This window comes from Oreochromis aureus, linkage group 12, assembly GCF_013358895.1.
Source record: "Oreochromis aureus strain Israel breed Guangdong linkage group 12, ZZ_aureus, whole genome shotgun sequence".
Lineage (NCBI taxonomy): Eukaryota > Metazoa > Chordata > Actinopteri > Cichliformes > Cichlidae > Oreochromis > Oreochromis aureus.
This window is the reverse complement of record NC_052953.1, coordinates 3,959,496-3,973,796: the sequence shown is the minus strand read 5'-3', so window position 1 is coordinate 3,973,796 and position 14,301 is coordinate 3,959,496. Positions and strand designations below refer to the sequence as shown.

The 14,301-nt window shown below is 42.3% G+C and overlaps 1 protein-coding gene across 1 annotated transcript in view; it reads left to right on the top strand.

Moving 5' to 3' along the window:
• The window catches only part of LOC116333366 (protein unc-13 homolog B-like), a 191,228-nt gene that overhangs the window by 50,450 nt on the left and 126,477 nt on the right, over nt 1–14,301 (top strand). The gene's annotated exons all lie outside the window — the stretch shown is intronic.

Sequence of the window (14,301 nt, the reverse complement as noted above, 5' to 3'; positions counted from 1 at the left end):
GAAGATACCAGTGCCACACCAAAGAGTCCAACCCCAACCCCTACAAGAACACCCTCTCCAAGTCGCGCAGCACTTCTTGAAAGTTTACCCAAAGGAAACACAGAAACTGGGTGGTTTTCAAACCTGTTTAAAGTAACCCCAAATGAACCAGCTAAGGAACCCATGAAGCAACAAATGACTCCCACCGTGATATTAACCAAACCTACTGACCAAACTGATCAAGTCTCTGATATCACAGAGGACACTGTTTGCAAAACAGAACCTTTGTGTCAAGACCAAATGTCATCTGAAAAAGATTCCCAGTCCAAGCCAGATGTTCAGTCTGAATCAACTGTGACATCTAAAGATCTAAGTTCTCCCAAATCTTTGGAACAAGATGAATCGCAACCAGAAGCCTCACAGACTCAAGGATTTCTTTCTGGATTGTTGAAACTTGGATCAACTGAAGATTCTCCTGTAAAGAAAATTGAAGGAGGAAACACTCAGTCTCATCAGGGTGGGCTGTTCTCAAGTCTGTTTTCACCACCTTCCCAGTCTTCTGCCCAAACACAGCAAAATTCTGCCACGCAACAATCAGGAGGACTGTTGTCTGGATTTTTAAAATTTGCCTCTGATGTCTCTGCTTCTACAAATCAGTCTTCATCCACATTACCAGGAGGAGAATCTAGCCAAATTTCAACTCCAAAGCAAGAACAGCCTACTTCCACACAGCCATCATCTGTAGGACTGTTATCTGGGATCTTAAAAAAAGCCACAGACACGGTGTCTGGGTCTCAATCAAATCTTGCTAGCCATGAGTTACAACCAGAAGTGGCTGACCATAAAGCAAAAATGGAAGGATCTGATCAAAACTTGAGCCAAAGGATGACTCCTACTCAGTCAGCAGGGATTTTGTCAGGAGGGACTCCATCTGACCCACAGCTAAAACAGCCTGCAGTCTCAGACCAGAAACCAAGCAAACAGCAGCAACAGACAGACCAAACACCCCCCAAACCACCTCCAACAGAAACAGGAACAACACCACAACCTAGTGGATTGTTTGGAGGTTTGCTAAAATTCCCAGAAACTGGTTCCCAGCAAGAACATCCTCCTCAGCAAGGTGGCTTCCTCTCTGGTCTTTTTGGAATTGGAGCTCAAGACTCTGCTCCATCTAGCCAAACCCAGCACTCACAAAACCAGTCACAGACTGTCAAACCTGGGAACCAGCCCATTCAGCAACCCACCAATAGGCAAAACCTACAACGGCAAAACCAACTCCCACCACAGCAACCTGCCAGTAGTCCTGCAGGGATGCTCAGTGGATTATTTAGCAAAATTACAGATGCAGCTACTCCACAGTCTACAGTGGGGAGTCAACCTGAACAGCAACAAGCAAAAAGACCAGGGCCTAACACTACTCAACAAGCATCTAGTCAACAAGGAGGCTTTTTCTCTGGGTTATTTTCAACAGGTCCTACTCCTCCACCTCAGCAACAGCCACCTGTTAGTAGAAACCAGCAGCAACCACAGCAAGGTAACAGACAACCTCTCCGGAGACAAAACCAAATACCTCAGCAAAGTGCTGCCTCTGCAACAGAGCCACAACAGGGGGGGCTATTGTCAGGGCTTTTTAATAAATTGGCTGTTAGTGATAATGCACCACAACAGCCCACCCCACAGACTCCATCTCAACAAGGCAATAAATCAAATCTAGCTGGACCCAGCCAACCTGTAGGTCAACTGTCATCTCAAACAGGTCAGCAAGGAGGATTTTTGTCTGGTCTGTTCAGTCAAACATCACCTCAGCAACAACAGCAGCAGCAACCTGGTAAAACAGGCTCTCAACAAACTGGAACTCAGCAGCCGAGTCAAAGCGGAGGCTTGCTCTCAGGTTTTCTTAAGCTTGCATCCGGTGACAGCGCACCACAGGAACAACCGTCATCTCAACCTATACAGGGAGGTCAGCCATCTGATAAGCCTGGACAAACTCCAGCTCAGTCTGAATCAGGGGGATTATTCTCTGGCATTTTAAACAAAATTTCAGGTACTGTGGAACAGTCGCCATCCCCACCTGCTGATCAGAAAATACAGGAACCAAAGCAGCCACATACAGGGCAGAGCCGACCCCAGATTCAGAGAACTAAACCTGTAGAAATGCATTCCTCCCAAGATGTGGGAGATAAAGATAAGGACTTAAAAAGTACATCTCAAAAAGGTTTTCTCAAAAGCCTTTTTAGTGTCACTGAGGAATCACCATCAAAATCACAGCAGCCATCTACTCCTCAACTTGGAAAGGAAGAACAAAAAACCAGCACAAGTAGCATGTCTCCTAGTCTGTTATCAAGTATTTTAAAAACAGGCACCAATGACAGTACTTCTGCTCCTGGAAGGGAAAATGAAAAGGGCTGCTTCGATCATTTACTACCAAAGAGTAAGGTGGATATCCATTCAAGTACAGCAACTCTAACGAGTGGCATTCCAGTCACTTCCACTGTTGAGACTTGTAAAGAAGCCATACATTCTCAGGGCTTGCAAGATCCTACAATTTCTCCAACGCGACGTTATCTTGAGGAAATACAACGTCTCTTGTATGGAACAGCAGATGAGTATGGTTACAAGGATCTTTTATACAACTTTACAGAGCATGGTGTTATTCCACCAGAGCTCTATGAGCATCAGTGTCTTATTGAAGCTCTTTTGTGGCAACAACTCAATGATTATATCCTTGCTGAATCCCTTGCTACTCAAGTTCAGGAAGGCTACCAAACATACCAAGGGCATATGCCTCCTACAGTTAGACCAGCTCAATGGGAGAATCAAACATGTTTGAATCCTAAAGAAATGGACATTAGTGGCTTTAATGTACCCTCACATCCTTGGAGGGATTCTGCTGCCCAGCTTTTTGAAAGCAGAAATCGTTTTCTTGAGCCAGGTGAAGATGCTATTCTGTTTGACATGAGCTGCAGAGATAACAAATCCTGGAGTAGCTGTGACCAATTAAATAATCTTGCTGGAAATGCTAAACCTTGGATTGTTAGAGGCAGTGCGCTGAATCTGTCTACGGAAAAAACAAAGACACAGTTAAGTAGATGCCAGTCACTCACTGAATGCAGAGGACAGGAATTTAGCAAAACGGTGGAAAAAACTACTGTTAGTCATTTAAAAGTTCAAGACTTTGATTTGAAGTCAGCAACTGAGTTTTTAAAACAACTTGCCACAAAAAAGGGTCCAGTGGATTTAAGACGTGGTGCTCTGGATTTAAGCAGATCTGCAGGCATTACAGGAGATGCAGAAGAAGAAATGCTATTTAAGGACTCTGAGTGGTATCAACAATGGCTTTTACTCTTGGAACAAGGGCTGTGGTGGCCAGCTGAGGCTGGGGACTGTGGATATTATGTCTATACAGATGAGGATTACATTTATTCTCTTTTAACTGACAGAGCTGGTAAACATCTCTATGCCTGTGCTACACCAGAGGATGTACAAGCTCTGGGAAATATCACTGAAAATATTGCTAAAATTCTGAAACAAAAAGAAAGGGATAAAGTTACCCTATGTGGTTTTAAAATCCCCTTTTACACTGAAAATGAAGGCTTCTGGATTCAAGGCAACCAGCAGAATAGGTTGGTCCTTTCTGATGCTCCTGTGGACCTAACCTCTGCACTCAAAAAGGGTGAGAAAATAATGAACATGAATTTGGAAAGCTTTTCTCAAATGTTTCAGGAATCGCTATCTTCCCAAGCAGAACAACCTGTAGACTTTTCTGTGTACAAGCTAAAAAAGATCAATTTAGATTCATTACAAAATACTCACGACTGTCAAGAGGAACCAATAGAGGCCGCTGATCTGACTTTAAAGTCACTGAAAGGTGGACATGGAGGGCCATATTGGAAGAATCAGGGAATAACAGATGTAAATACAACCTCATCAGCACATTCTCCAAGGTATCATTCAACACAAATTTTTCCAAATAGACACTCCCAAATTCCTGAAATCAGGATTGCACCTGCAGATGATGTACCTTCAGAACCACCAAGACAAAAGTCAAGCTCTATAGTTTCAGCTGCTGGAGAAGCTGTTAAAAAGCCTTCCAAGACTGAGACAAGTAAAGCTGGAATTCAGCCATCAACACCTGCTACATCACCAGCAGTATCTAAAGGTGTTTCAGAGACATCAAGAATTCCTTCAGGGAGCCCATCAGCTCAAAAAATACCAGGACCTGTGCATTCAGGAAGGAAACTCCCAACACCACCAGCTGTTAGTACAGAAGTCAGCTCTGCAGCATCTCCATCACAGGCAGCTTCTATTAAGATTTCATCCGCGACATCTACCTCAACTGTACCTTCGGTTTCACCACAGCGACATAGGCTTGCAAGACAGCCCTCTCAAGCAGAAAGACCCAGAGTATTATCACAACCAAATCAGATCACTGTCACTGGGATGTCTAGCATTAGCAATGTGAACAGTTCTTTAGCAACCTGTGAAAGTGCTTCCCTGTCTCAAAATCAACCACAAGATACCTCTCAGCAACTTACACCCCAGTTACATATTTTAAATGACAGCTCGGATACATACAGTGAAGCTTACCTTTACAATAGAAATCGGATATCACTTTCAACCACTGCCAACTCTCAAACATGCAATAAAGTCATAGACTTTTCTGCCACAATGAACCAAACCAAAAATGGCAAACAAAAAGGTGCAACTGATGACAGTGTAAAATCTACACAGAGAATTGAAGTTGTTGACTTCACAAAGTACAAGTTAAAAAGATTCAAAGAGAAACAGTCCATTGATACTCAGGCAAACACTGACTTGACTGGCCAGACTACCATTGCTGTAGATCTTACCAAACAAACTGAGGAAGATGAAGTTGAATGGCCTGATTCAGAATATGGCACTGTGAACACATTACAGCAACATCCAACATGTTCTCAGACTGATCATAGGCTTGCTGATCCTCACAAGAAATCAGAGAGAAGATTGTCCAGGCCAGAAGTTACAACCAGCCATGTAACTTCTGCAGTTCATATCCAAAAGCTCCCAGGCTCTCAGAGTACCCATATAATGACTGAGACAAACTGCACTAAAGTTGAAGCAGACAGTTCACCCAAGCCGTCTTCTACCTCCAAATTGTCAGAGAGTTCTCACGGTAGTGTTAGCTCTTCAGTTACTGATGTTTCTAGTAAAGCCTCTGGCCTCAATAGTGGTCTTAAACAAACTGCAAAAACGAAATCAGCACAACCTGTATGTACCTCACCGCTATTAAGCCCAATTTTGAGAAAACAAGTAGTTACTCAGGAACCACAACCAAATTGCTCTGTTGGTGTGGGCCTGCAAATGCAGCAAAGCCCACAGATATCCACAACTCCTCCTTATCACTCTAATGGAACAGCTGAGCAATATCAGAAGAACACTTCACCAGCAAACTCAATTAAACCTACATTAGATATGTCTAAAAAGAAAACAACCCAGCAGACTCAGCAAACTGTTGTGCCAACTGTTCCTATCTGTGAGGCACTGCCACTGACAAAGAGAAAAACATTACCTTCTGAAAAGACAGACAAAAGTCTCAGTCGTCATGAATCCATTGACTTGTCAAATAAGGCAGAATTTCAAGAGCCAACGGAACAAACAATAGAGTATACTAATTCCGTTCCTGTTGAGAAAAGGCTTCCTCTTACTGCTGGAACGATTCAAATAAGATCTTCTCACACAAAAGAGGAGACTTCATGTGGTGATAGGAGGATACCATTACCAAGGCAACGACCTCTTCTTGGACAGTTTACAGAATCTCTTGAAACTGGCAAACCACTCTGTCAAGCCACAGCACCAGCCAATGCAGTTAAGGCCACACTAGACATGACTTCTAAATCTTCTGCCAAATTTAAGGAGGCAGATCTAGAAGTGGGAACAAATTATACTCTTTCTGAAGCTCTACCACTAACAAGAAGCAAGCCAAGTGCACATGAATTTGTACGAAATAATTCTGTTGGCATACCATTAGTTGTTGATAGCCCATCTGAAGTACCTCTTGGTAACTTAAGAAGCTCAAATGCAAATGCCCAGCAACCAGCTATGAGTAAGCTTCAAAATCACTCAGGTTCAATTCTGTGTCAACAACCATGGCACAGAAAATCTGAGGCCTTTCTCCATTCAAATCAGATAACTTCACAGCTATCAGTCATTACCCAAATGAAATCACCCGCTACATCTCCAGCAAACTCTATTAAAAGCACTTTAGATATGTCAACAAAGACAGTTAAATCAGATGCGATGGTAAACTATTCAGATCCAGTATCACTGGTAAGGATAAGACCGTCAGGCTTTTCATATTCACAAGGGGATTCTGTTGGTGTACCACTTATTGTGGAAACGCACCTATCTCAGATACAAACTAAAAGGCAGCCAACAGTGGTTGGCTCACAGGTGCCAATACAACAAGGATATGTTCAAAGTGGATGTCAACAAATATCTGCACCTGCTAATTCTATCAAAAGCTACCTAGACATGTCTCCAAAACCACAGGAGAAATGGTCTGAAACAGTACCTGATACCTTGTCAACTGGAGTTGTGCCACTGATCAAAAACAAGGCAAATATAATAAGAAATGGTTCTGTTGGTGTACCACTTATAGTGACACAATCTGCAAATCAACAAGGAAGACAAGTTTTGAGTAGAATCAGCAAAACTGAGACATTGCACACAAATATATTTCCCTACCAATGTAATGATGTATTTTCTGGGCCAAATGCCATCTGTAAGGAAATGTGGCAACAAAATAAACCAGTGAACTTCTCAGCAAAAGATAGCCTAAAGCCTAGTGCTTTAAGTAATCAAACTGAGCCAAAAGCAGAAGAGCCCATGAACTTTTCAAATGTCAAAGCAAAAAAAGAAATGTTTGAAAGAAGGAAAACTGAAAGGCCGTTAGAAAAGGAAACACCAGTTGGTATTGTCAACCTAACTGTAGATCTTCAAAACAAAAACACAGTTGTTAGAGATCAAGATACAAAGGATCTTTCTTCTTCTTATATTTCATCACAATCTCAAAATGGTATCTACTGTCAGCAACCATACACACCTGCAGCCAGTACTGAAGATATCAGAGAAGATACTCAGAAGCCTTTGCAATACAGAGAATATTTACCTGATAAAAACTCTACCATCCAACCTGGAATAAACTCTAGATGGCATTTGGGAACAGGAATAAACTCTGAGTCATTGACTACTTCAGTGTTATCTCTTGTACCTGTTCAAATGAAGACACCACCTCCTCAGGCTATAGAGGAACCCAAGAGATCATCACTAAACAATGCATATCAACAGATCAGTTGTGCAAATGTTGATTACGAAAAACATGATCCATTGTCTCCTTGCAAACCAAAGCAGCAGCAAACCCAACATTCAGCTGTGCAACAGCAATATCAACAGTCTGGTGCTAAAACTGGTTGGACTCCAGCCATTGTAACATCTCAGCCAATACCTTTAAAGGTGGAAAGACATGATCCAAGTGTTCAGTTTGACATTATATCTAGACCCAAAATTCTTATTAAGCAGGCAACTGTGGACAGCTATGAGAGTACTGAGGAAAACGTACCAAACAGTGAAACGGTGTCAAGTAATGGACATGCATTGCCTTCTGCATCTACCCATCAACTGTATGGTAGAATCCAAAATGATCCCACCACACACAATGTTCATAATCAACCAGATGGCAGACCTAGACCTGAACCTTCTCCACAGTCTTTTGGCATACAACCTGTACATAGTATGGCAACAGAAGATTTTTCAAAAGGACCTCTTGAACTGTCAAAACAATCTAGTCAATACCAAACCCCTGTCACTTATCAGCAGTATTCCACACCAACCGTACCTTTAAAAGTAAGCACATCTGTATCCCAACCATCCACAAAATGTGATCCAATACCTGTACAACCATTAAAGAGCAACTTTCCTAACCAGAACTTTGGGGCTGAATTGCAACAACCAGAGGCATCTGTGACAGGATCTCTTGAACTATCAAAACAGTCTACTCAAATCCAAACACATGTCACTGTCCAGCAATATTCCATACCAACTGAATCTTTGAACATTAGCACATCTATATCCCAACAGTCTACAAAATGTGATCCTGTGCGTGCACAACCATTAAAGAGCAGCTTTCCTAACCAAGACTTTGGGGCTCAATTGCAACAACCAGAGGTATCTGTGACAGCAGCAAGGTCTACCTCTGTCAAGGGTTTGATTTCATTATTCAGCGGTGCTGGATCGCAACCATCTGCCAGTACAATGCCAGCTGCTGCTCTGTCCCACCAGCTTATGTCTACAACCGAGGACCAAAGGACGCAATTTACTGGAACACAGATGGCAGCTGATGTTAAACAGGCCACCACCTCAGTAACCCCTGCCGGGCTTCAAGAAAAAACTGCTTTAAGCTCACAAAGTGTTATTGTGTCAAGTTCTCTGCCTGTTACTGACCAAGCTAACTTTGATTCTAGATTGACTAGTGAAAATGATGACATATCAAACAGGAAAGAAATTACATATCCAGTTACACAAACAAAATCTTTTGAAGAATCTAGATCAGTGGTGGTTAAAGATAAAGTACCTTCTTCCTTTTCATCTGAATCAACAAAGGATCAATCTGCAGCCCTACGGACAGAGCTAGATCTGACCCAATCACAAATAATCAAATCGGAACACAGAAACAACGATTCCATTTTAAGTGATATAAGCTCTGAAACGTCACCAGTGATACTGCCTTTGGTCTCCAACATTAGTGAGTTGCCAGTACATGGTTTGCCTTCATCTCTTTCTCAAGAATATCAGCAAGCACCGCCAATGCTAAATGCAATCCCAGAAAGAGAAACACAAGATAAAGAAAGGCCTTTTCCTGAAAACTTACTAGCAAAGCCATCAGATACCATGCCACCCAAGGGAATTCTGAGTTTTGACAGTTCAGCAGAACCTTCGCAAACACTGTCAGAAGTTACGTCAGAAGCAGGTGTAAAAGAGGGTTCTGTCATCACGGATAAAATACTTGTAGCAGAATCAGACACATCTATGCATGGAATTCTAGAGCATTCCAAACAAACTGTAGCCATACAGTCTATCGATGGCAATACTGAGTGTGGTAAAAATTCTTTGTCTAATGGATCACAGGATAAAAATCAACATCAAAAGTCAATTTACATTGGCATTGGCTCTGAAATACCTGAAACACAAATTGAACCAGGTGACCCAAAACCTTATGTCAGGCTGCCCCATATTTTTGTCTCAGCAGCAAGTTCACCAGAAGAAGAGACAAATGAGCACGAGTTTAGTGAATGTAGCACGCCTGAAATCCCAGAGTCCAGTGTTTCTAAAGAAACTGCTCCCGATGAAGAATGTAAAGATTCTTTACCTGATTATTCTGTTTCAGAGTCTGAGATGTCTAAGGAGGCTAGATCTACAGAAATAAGTAGCACAGAGCTATCCACTGAAATAGAACAAATCAAGACCTCTTCACCAGAAATGCCACTTACACTGACTGCAGAAAGTAGTACTCTTGCAGAGAGAGACTCACAGCCTATCGTGACTGAAAAATGTTCAACTGTAGATGATGTCCTCTTTAAAGCTGAAGGAATACCAGAGAGTACTGAAGCCAACGAGCCACAAACTGAACTGACTTCCAAGGATGCAAAATTATCAGTTTCAGACAATACAACACTTGATGTGGTTGAACAACTCAGTGATCTGGCTGGCCAGGTTGGCAATACAACTTCAGTAATAAAATCCTCCAATGCTCCTGAAACACTTGACGCTCTAGCTAATAAGAGGGAAAGCACATCTTCAGAAATCGTACTGTCTGAAGGAGTACAGTCACATGAAAATGTGTCACCAGAAGAATTACCCTCAGCCTCAGATGCAAAATTGCATGAAAAAGTCCAACCACTTTATGATGAAACTCAAAAGGATGTCTCCTTGTCTGAACCTGAGCCCAGTCCTGTCAAACCTCTCACAGAGGAAATAATAGTTTCCAAGGAGGACAGTTCTGCTGGCAAGGTTGATCAACCTGAGGATGAACAAGGAGGTAAAGGATTATTTTCTATATTTAGTGGCTCTACTCCAAACTCACAGCAGACTTCCTCCCCTGGTATATCATTACTTGGTGGTATTCTTCCTGGCTCATCTGCCAAAGATGCTCCTGGGACAGGATTGCTTTCAATGTTTGGTGGGTCAAGTACCCCATCTTCACCTGGATCCAAAGAAACAACACCAACGCCACAAGAGCCACAGGGAAAAGGTTTATTCTCCATGTTTGGTGGAGCCAGTAGTCAAGCATCGCCTGCTCCAAGAGGTCCAACTGTTGGAAGTGTGCGACCTAGAGGTCCTCCACCCAAAGAACCTCCAGGAAAGGGTCTGTTCTCCATGTTTGGTTCATCTGCACCTCAGCAACCACCCAGTCCCAGAGGTCAACCTATGGGTAGTGCTACGCCGAGGGCACCTTCTACTGGGTCTTCTATATTTGGTGGCATACTCCCTGGTTCTACTACAAATAAAGAAACCCCTGGAGCAGGTTTGTTTTCAAAGTTTGGTGGTCTTGGTGCCCAGTCTCAAACTAGTCCTAGAGTACGCCCACCTGGGCCAACTGTTACACCACCAAGACCCAGTGGTCCAGAGATAATGGGAAAAGGACTGTTTTCGATGTTTGGTGGACAAAGCCAACAAGCATCAGAAGCACAATCACCAGTTTCTAAACCACCTGAATCAGAAGGTTTCAAAGTTTCTTCTGTGTTTTCACTTGGTGGGAGTTCTGATAGTAACAAAGCTAAAACTGGGTTTGGTCTATTTGGGATGTCTTTCTTGGAGGAGACCAAACCTGAACAAGAAACAACTGCTTTTGTAAAGGAAGAGATTGTTTCAGAACTAGACAAACCTCCAGACACAAAGGATAACTTGGAAGAAGGAAAGAATGACCACGTTGAGAAGATAAAAAGTGTCTCTCCAGAGCCTCTTTCTGTATCATCAGATAGGGAGGAAATTGCCTCAGAACAAGTGAAACCTCACGGCACAAAGGATGACTCAGAAGAAGAAAAGAGTGACTGTGTTGAGAACAAAAAAATTGTATCCACAGAGCTTCTTTCTACATCCTCAATTCAGATGGAATCTCAAATAGAACAGGCATGCCAAGATGTCAAGGATTCAACTGCAGACATCACTCAAAATGTTACTAAAATGTCTGGTCCCTTGACAGATCGAGATATAGAAAATAAAACCACAATACAACAGAACTTGCCCTTTGATGAAAACGCATTAGACACCGTTGAAGCTTCCACTGTGGACACTCAAATCACGACTTCTAAAGAGACACTTGTGGAGGCTGAAAAACAAGTTTCTCAGGCAGAGTCAGAAACTGAAAAAGAAAATAAAGAGATAAAAGATAACGTAGATGTTGAGAGAAAATTTGCTGAATCAGAACTTGATAGCTTTAAAGGTGAAAGTAAGTCCACAGGTGACGAAGCTGAGACAGCTGATATCAAAAGTCTTTCAGAAAAAGATGACACTATGCAAATGCCATTGCAAGGTTCTAGAGAGTCTACTGACAAGAACACAAGTTCAAATATAGTTGAAGATAAGGCTGTTATTAATGCAGAGCTAGCAATTTCAGAGATTGAAAAACCAAGTGAGGAGCTACTGAAAGTTGCTGATGAAGATGAAACTAGTGTTACAGGTATAGAAAAAACATCTGAGGAGGCCTTGAAAGTTGCTGCAGAAGAAAAGACAGTAGTTGCAGATGTAGAAAAACTAACTGAGGAGCCTTTCAAAGTTTACAGTTTTGAACAAAAAGCTGTTCTGGAAATAGAAAAATCAACTGAGCACACTTCAGAACATGCTAGTGAAGAAAATACAGCAAAGGCAGTTATAGAAAAATTAACTAGTGAGCTGGAAAAAGTTGCTGATGAACAAAAGGTAATGACGAATGAGGAAAAATCCACTGAACATACTAATGTAGTTGATTCTGTGGTACAAAAACCAGAAACAGTTACTGCAGAATCTGTGGTCACAGCAGTTTCAGATTCTGAAAAAGCTGTCCAAGAAGACTTAAAAATCACATGTAGTGAGACAGTAAAAGAAATAACCGAGGCAAAATTAGAGCATGCTATTACAGAACCTGCAGAAAAAGTCTCTGAAAGTACAACTTTGGCAGACTTAACACTCACATCTGGTGAGACAATAAAAGAACGAACCGAGGCAGAATTAGAGCATGCTGCTACAGAACCTGCAGAAAAAGTATCTGAAAGTTCACCTTTGGCAGTAGTGGCCTCTTCAACAAATGAAGAAAAAACTATTGGTACCAACTCATTTCTACCTCTTGCTCCTTCAACTCCTCCACCACAACAACAACAACCTAGGCTGGGTATGACCAGGCCTCTTGGTCCACAAGTCCAAAGAATGGGAGTACCAAGAATGGGTGGGCCGCGAATGGGAGTGCCACGAATGAGTGGGCCAAGAATGGCTGGTCCAAGACAGCCAGGGCCACAAAAGCCACCTGAACCAGCTCCATTTTCTGGGTTTATGTCTATGTTCTCTGCCCCAAATACACAAAGTAAATCACCAACTGTGGGTGGATTTTTTTCAAGTTCAGCTGCCTCACTTTTTGGTTCATCACCTGCACCTCGTCAACCACCACCACAACCGCAACATCAACAACAACAGCAACAACAGAAAAGCTCATTTTTTGGCCTTCCAAGTAGTATTGCTTCAGAATCTCTTACAAGTGACTTATTTGGTATGTTCAAAGGTCCCGAGACAACAAAACCTGAGGAAACTCAACAGTCTGGTACACAGTGTGGACCTGATAAGCTTTCTGCTAATGTGACAGACTGTGCAATCACTGAAAAACCAGAGATACCTTTATCTGAAGATGGACATGTCAAGAGCACAGAGGAATCTGAAATTCCTGAAAAAGGTTTGGTGGAGGAGACGGAACAAAAAGAAGAAACAGAAGCAGATGAAAATTCTCTCACTGAATCTATTATTCAGACTACTGAGAAACAATCAGGGGATGATGAACATGTAGAGCATTCAGAAGGGCCAGTTACTGCAGTGTCTGACAAAGCAGCACCGCACACAGCTCCTGAAAACAAGGGCATCTTTGAAATTCCAGGTCTCACTGCCCCAAAATTAGGCTTTTTGTCTGTAGCTGCTGAAGGTACATCATCGATTGGATCCCTTTTCTCCACCTCAGCATCTCCAGCCACTGCTTCTAAGGCACCTCAGACACAACAAACTGATGGGGGTCTATTTTCTGGTTTTAAAAGCCTTTCAGCTGGTATTTTCCATGATGAAAAGTCAACTGGAAAGGAGGAAGCATCTGTTTCATCTGTGTTCGGCATGAAACTTACCTCAATGTTTGGTAACTCTGATTCTCCCAGACCTGAATCCACCCCTCCTGTGGTCAGTGTAGAGCCTCAGTCTGAAACTCCAAAACCTACCGAATGTAATGATCCAGAACCTGATAAACCTTCCCCAGGTTCTGGAGAAACTGAAAGTGAAGATGGCAGTGATACAGAAGGACCAACAGAAACTTCAAAAACAGGAAGCTGTGACAGCTTAGCACAGTCACCTCTGTCTGGTGTTCCTTCGCACTCAGTTTCCCAAATAGAAAGTTTGGATACGCCTCAGTTAATGGTCACCCCATGTGGGTTAGATAAGAGTGAAGTAAACACACCTGATGTCGTGCATGCAGAACTGGAAATGGATCAACCAAAGGAACAGTTAAAGGAAGCTATGAAAAGGCTAGTGCAATGTACATGATAAATGGAATACTTCATTTATCATGCTAGCATAGATAAATGTTCAGCCCTTTTCCCACTTTTCCTTTCCCATTTTTCCCCCTTTTCCCTAATTAGTTTTCATTAGGACACTCCAGTCCCATCCTCATTCTGCAACTCTTGTATGGCTCCATAGCCATACATGGAAACCAGTTACCAGATATCTGACATGATCAAGGCACAGGAAAGAAAATAACATGTTTAGAAAGTGCTAACCATCAAGTGTAAATGCACTGCAGCTATTTTGTGCTTACACCACCTCAGTAATAGCTTTTGTGACAGTGATGGAAGCAAAATGAACGAAGAAACCAGCGGCTCTTATTTATTACCTTTTCACTGGTGAGGTGGTTAAAAAACCCCTCCTTCCTCTGTCCCCTGCAGTTCTCTGAATTATTTCCAAGCCTTAGCCAATTTGTTTATATGAATCAAACTGATAGATTTATCATGGCATTACAGCGTACACCGTGGAGGCAGGCTGGACTCTGGAATAAAAGGAGCAAGGAGA